Source organism: Triticum aestivum, chromosome 5A (genome assembly GCF_018294505.1).
Source record: "Triticum aestivum cultivar Chinese Spring chromosome 5A, IWGSC CS RefSeq v2.1, whole genome shotgun sequence".
NCBI classification, from domain to species: Eukaryota; Viridiplantae; Streptophyta; class Magnoliopsida; order Poales; family Poaceae; genus Triticum; species Triticum aestivum.
The window spans coordinates 484,182,775-484,189,694 of NC_057806.1; positions in this window are offsets into that span (position 1 = coordinate 484,182,775).

Sequence of the window (6,920 nt, forward strand, 5' to 3'; positions counted from 1 at the left end):
AGGCTACTAGATGTTACTATTATATTTGGCCAGGAGCATAGTTAGCAGTGGAGATGCTCATTGTCTAGTCGTTTAGTAGTATTGATGCTCATTGGAGTAGTTAAATTGTGTTTGGAAATGTTGCATGGAAAACAAAAAAAATACGCACACGCAAGATCTATCTATGAAGATGCATAACAACAAGAGGAAAGAATGTGCCTACATACCCTCGTAGACCGTAAGCGGAAGCGTTTAGTAACGTGGTTGATGTAGTCGAACTTCTTCGCGCTTCAACCGATCAAGTATCGAACGTAAGACACCTCCGCGTTCAGCACACGTTCAGCTCGATGATGTCCTCCGCCTTCTTGATCCAGCAAGACGGTGAGATAGTGGATGAGTTTCGGCAGCACGACAGCGTGTTGACGGTGATGGTGAAGCTATCTCCGCAGGGCTTCATCTAAGCACTATCAAAAAAACGAAGGGGTAAACGGTGGAGAGGGTGCCGCACACAGCAAAAACAATGGTGTGTTGTGCTAGGCGCCCCCTCCCTCATGTATATAGGTGGGAGGGAGAGGGAAGAGGCCAAGGGGCGCCCCAAGTAGGTCTGAATTCTACTTGGGTTCCTGCCCTAGGCTGCCCCCCTTCCTTCTTTTCGCACCAAGGGGGAGGAAGGAGGAGGTGGCGCCCCCCTTCCTTTCTCCCACAAGGAGGAAAGGCAGGAGGAGGTGGAGCCCCCTCCCCCTTTCCTTCTTCTAGGGCTAGCGGCTAGGAAGGGGCGTGCGAGCCCCTCCATGGGCTGTTGGATGCCGTGGTGGGAAAGCTCCCGTTTCAACTTTGCTTCTTGTAAGCTTCGGTATAAATAGCTCACTTGCGGGATCTAGTGTGTGCCTCTCCTTGGCCCATTAGGCCCATAGACCGCCTGGGGCCTCCCGGAATCCCTTCCAGTGATCCGATGACTACCCGGTGCACTCTGAAACTATTCCGGTGTCCGAATACAATCGTCCTATATATCAATCTTTATGTCTCAACCATTTCGAGACTCCTCGTCATAGCCGTGATCTCATCCGGGACTTCGAACAACATTCGGTCACCAAATTATATAACACTATATCGTCAACGAACGTTGAGCTGCAGACCCTACGGGTTTGAGAACTATGTAGACTTGACAAAACAAATTTAAAAATAAATTAGTACTATGTCATCTTAAATCCAATGAAATGCGTATAAGATATCAGTGAAGAACAAAACCAAAAAAAGAAACTAATATGCCATTTGCTATATTTTTTTGGAATTTTCAACCCCTTTTGATATTACTTTTAACAGACACTGACCATACTCTTTGGCCAGGCCGGAATGCATCCCTCCTCGTCTTGAAAGATTTGCAGCCAAGTAAGTCGGAGAAAACAAATATGCCTAGCTTGGGTATTCTTCAAAAAGAAATACTGGGCTACCTATTTTCCCAAAGAAAAAATTGCAGGGCTGGTTATGTTGTTGGACGGGCCACAGAGACCGCACAACCCGATTTATAGCCTGCTCCTCCGAATTACTTGAAGGAAATATGCCCTAGAGGCAATAATAAAGTTATTATTTATTTCCTTATATCATGATAAATGTTTATTATTCATGCTAGAATTTTATTAACCGGAAAACATAATACATGTGTGAATACATAGACAAACAGAGTGTCACTAGTATGCCTCTACTTGACTAGCTCGTTGATCGAAGATGGTTATGTTTCCTAACCATAGACATGAGTTGTCATTTGATTAACGAGATCACATCATTAGGAGAATGATGTGATTGACTTGATCCATTCCGTTAGCTTAGCACTTGATCGTTTAGTTTATTGCTATTGCTTTCTTCATAACTTATACATGTTCCTATGACTATGAGATTATGCAACTCCCGTTTACCGGAGGAACACTTTGTGTTCTACCAAACGTCACAACGTAACTGGGTGATTATAAAGGTGCTCTACAGGTGTCTTCGAAGGTACTTGTTGGGTTGGCGTATTTCGAGATTAGGATTTGTCACTCCGATTGTCGGAGAGGTATCTCTGGGCCCTCTCGGTAATGCACATCACTCAAGCCTTGCAAGCATTGCAACTAATAAGTTAGTTGCGGGATGATGTATTACGGAACGAGTAAAGAGACTTGCCGGTAACGAGATTGAACTAGGTATTAAGATACCGACGATCGAATCTCGGGCAAGTAACATACCGATGACAAAGGGAACAATGTATGTTGTTATGCGGTCTGACCGATAAAGATCTTCGTATAATATGTAGGAGCCAATATGAGCATCCAGGTTCCGCTATTGGCTATTGACCGAAGATGTGTCTCGGTCATGTCTACATAGTTCTCGAACCCGCAGGGTCCGCACGCTTAAAGTTCGGTGACAATCGTAATTAGGGTTTTTGTGTTCTGATGTATCGAAGGTTGTTTGGAGTCCCGGATGTGATCACGGACACGACGAGGAGTCTTGAAATGGTCGAGACATAAAGATTGATATATTGGAAGCCTATATTTGAATATCAGAAACGTTTCGGGTGAAATCGGGATTTTACCGGAGTACCGGGGGGTTACCGGAACCTCCCCGGGGGTTATTGGGCCTACATGGGCCATAAGGGAGAAGAGGAGGGCCGGCCAGGGCAGGCCACGCGCCCCCTCCCCCTAGTCCGAATAGGACAAGGAAGGGGGGCGGTGCCCCCCTTTCCTCTTTCTCCCTTCCCCCTTCCTTTTCCAACAAGGCAAGAGGGGGGAGTCCTACTCCCGTGGGAGTAGGACTCCTCCAGGCGCACCCCTAGGGCTGGCCGCACCTCCCCCTCTCCCTCCTTTATATACGGGGGCAAGGGGGCACCCCATGACACACAAGTTGATCTTCGTGATCGTTCCTTAGCCGTGTGCGGTGCCCCCTTCCACCATATTCCACCTCGGTCATATCGTAGCGGTGCTTAGGCGAAGCCCTGCGTCGGTAGAACATCATCACCGCCATCACGCTGTTGTGCTGACGAAACTGTCCCTCAATGTTTTGCTGGATCGGAGCTCGAGGGACGTCACCGAGTTGAAAGTGTGCAGAACTCGAAGGTGCCGTACGTTCGGTACTTGGATCGGTCGGATCGGGAAGACGTACGACTACTTCCTCTATGTTGTGTCAACACTTCCGTTGCCGGTCTACAAGGGTACGTAGACAACACTCTCCCCTCTTGTTGCTATGCATCGCCATGATCTTGCGTGTTCATAGGATTTTTTTGAAATTACTACGTTCTCCAACAGTGGCATTCGAGCCTAGGTTTTATGCATTGATGTTGTGCACGAGTAGAACACAAGTGAGTTGTGGGCGATATAAGTCATACTGCTTACCAGCATGTCATACTTTGGTTCGGCGGTATTGTTGGATGAAGCGGCCCGGACCGACATTACGCGTACGCTTACGCAAGACTGGTTCTACCGACGTGCTTTGCACACAGGTGGCTGGCGGGTGTCAGTTTCTCCAACTTTAGTTGAACCAAGTGTGGCTACGTCCGGTCCTTGCGAAGGTTAAAACATCACCAACTTGACAAACTATCGTTGTGGTTTTGATGCGTAGGTAAGAACGGTTCTTGCTAAGCCCATAGCAGCCACGTAAAACTTGCAACAACAAAGTAGAGGACGTCTAACTTGTTTTTGCAGGGCATGTTGTGATGTGATATGGTCAAGACATGATGCTAAATTTTATTTTATGAGATGATCATGTTTTGTAACCGAGTTATCGGCAACTGGCAGGAGCCATATGGTTTTCACTTTATTGTATGCAATGCAATCGCGCTGTAATGCTTTACTTTATCACTAAGCGGTAGTGATAGTCATGGAAGCATAGACGACAATGACGCTACGATGGAGATCAAGGTGTCGCGCCGGTGACGATGGTGATCATGACGGTACTTCGGAGATGGAGATCACAAGCACAAGATGATGATGGCCATATCATATCACTTATATTGATTGCATGTGATGTTTATCTTTTATGCATCTTATCTTGCTTTGATTGACGGTATCATTATAAGATGATCTCTCACTAAATTTCAAGATAAAAGTGTTCTCCCCGAGTATGCACCGTTGCCAAAGTTCGTCGTGCCCAGACACCATGTGATGATCGGGTGTGATAAGCTCTACGTCCATCTACAACGGGTGCAAGCCAGTTTTGCACACGCAGAATACTCAGGTTAAACTTGACGAGCCTAGCATATGCAGATATGGCCTCGGAACACCGAGACCGAAAGGTCGAGCGTGAATCATATAGTAGATATGATCAACATATTGATGTTCACCATTGAAAGCTACTCCATTTCACGTGATGATCGGTTATGGTTTAGTTTATTTGGATCACGTGATCACTTAGAAGATTAGAGGGATGTCTTTCTAAGTGGGAGTTCTTAAGTAATATGATTAATTAAACTTAAATTTATCATGAACTTAGTACCTGACAGTATCTTGCTTGTCTATGTTTGATTGTAGATAGATGGCCCGTGCTGTTGTTCCGTTGAATTTTAATGTGTTCCTTGAGAAAGCAAAGTTGAAAGATGATGGTAGCAATTACACGGACTGGGTCCATAACTTGAGGATTATCCTCATTGCTGCACAGAAGAATTACGTCCTGGAAGCACCGCTAGGTGCCAGGCCTACTGCTGGAGCAACACCAGATGTTATGAACGTCTGGCAGAGCAAAGCTGATGACTACTCGATAGTTCAGTGTGCCATGCTTTACGGCTTAGAATCAGGACTTCAATGACGTTTTGAACGTCATGGAGCATATGAGATGTTCCAGGAGTTGAAGTTAATATTTCAAGCAAATACCCGGATTGAGAGATATGAAGTCTCCAATAAATTCTATAGCTGCAAGATGGAGGAGAATAGTTCTGTCAGTGAACATATACTCAAAATGTCTGGGTATCATAATCACTTGACTCAACTGGGAGTTAATCTTCCTGTTGATAGTGTCATTGACAGAGTTCTTCAATCACTGCCACCAAGCTACAAGAGCTTCGTGATGAACTATAACATGCAAGGGATGGATAAGACAATTCCCGAGCTCTTCGCAATGCTAAAGGCTGCGGAGGTAGAAATCAAAAAGGAGCATCAAGTGTTGATGGTCAACAAGACCGCCAGTTTCAAGAAAAAGGGCAAAGGGAAGAAGAAGGGGAACTTCAAGAAGAACAGTAAGCAAGTTACTGCTCAGGAGAAGAAACCCAAATCTGGACCTAAGCCTGAAACTGAGTGCTTCTACTGCAAGTAGACTGGACACTGGAAGTGGAACTGCCCCAAGTATTTGGCGGATAAGAAGGATGGCAAGGTGAACAAAGGTATATGTGATGTACATGTTATTGATGTGTACCTTACTAGAGCTCGCAGTAGCACCTGGGTATTTGATACTAGTTCTGTTGCTAACATTTGCAACTCGAAACAGAGAGTACGGATTAAGCGAACACAGGCAAAGGACGAGGTGACGATGCGCGTGGGAAATGGTTCCAAAGTCGATGTGATCGCAGTCGGCACGCTACCTCTACATCTACCTTTGGGATTAGTTTTAGGCCTAAATAATTGTTATTTGGTGCCCGTTGAGCATGAACATTATATCTGGATCTTGTTTGATGCGAGACGGTTATTCATTTAAATCAAAGAATAATGGTTGTTCTATTTATATGAGTAATATCTTTTATGGTCATGCACCCTTGAAGAGTGGTCTATTTTTGATGAATCTCGATAGTAGTGATACACATATTCATAATGTTGAAGCCAAAAGATGCAGAGTTGATAATGATAGTGCAACTTATTTGTGGCACTGCCGTTTAGGTCATATCGGTGTAAAGCGCATGAAGAAACTCCACACTGATGGACTTTTGGAATCACTTGATTATGAATCACTTGGTACTTGCGAACCGTGCCTCATGGGCAAGATGACTAAAACGCCGTTCTCCGGTACTATGGAGAGAGCAACAGATTTGTTGGAGATCATACATACAGATGTATGTGGTCCGATGAATATTGAGGCTCGTGGCGGATATCATTATTTTCTCACCTTCACAGATGATTTAAGCAGATATGGGTATATCTACTTAATGAAACATAAGTCTGGAACATTTGAAAAGTTCAAAGAATTTCAGAGTGAAGTTGAAAATCATCGTAACAAGAAAATAAAGTTTCTACGATCTGATCGTGGAGGAGAATATTTGAGTTACGAGTTTGGTCTACATTTGAAATAATGTGGAATAGTTTCGCAACTCACGCCACCCGGAACACCACAGCGTAATGGTGTGTCCGAACGTTGAAATCGTACTTTACTAGATATGGTGCGATCTATGATGTCTCTTACAGATTTACCGCTGCCATTTTGGGGTTATGCTTTAGAGACGGCTGCATTCACGTTAAATAGGGCACCATCGAAATCCGTTGAGATGACACCTTATGAACTGTGGTTTGGCAAGAAACCAAAGTTGTCATTTCTGAAAGTTTGGGGCTGCGATGCTTATGTGAAAAAGCTTCAACTTGATAAGCTCGAACCCAAATAGGAGAAATGTGTCTTCATAGGATACCCAAAGGATACCGTTGGGTACACCTTCTATCACAGATCCGAAGGCAATACTTTCGTTGCTAAGAATGGATCCTTTCTAGAGAAGGAGTTTCTCTCGAAAGAAGTGAGTGGGAGAAAGATAGAACTTGATGAGGTAACTGTACCTGCTCCCTTATTGGAAAGTAGTACATCACAAAAACCGGTTTCTGTGACACCTACACCAATTAGTGAGGAAGCTAATGATAATGATCATGAAACTTCAGATCAAGTTACTACCAAACCTCGTAGATCAACCAGAGTAAGATCCGCACCAGAGTGGTACGGTAATCCTGTTCTGGAAGTCATGCTACTAGATCATGATGAACCTACGAACTATGAAGAAGCGATGGTGA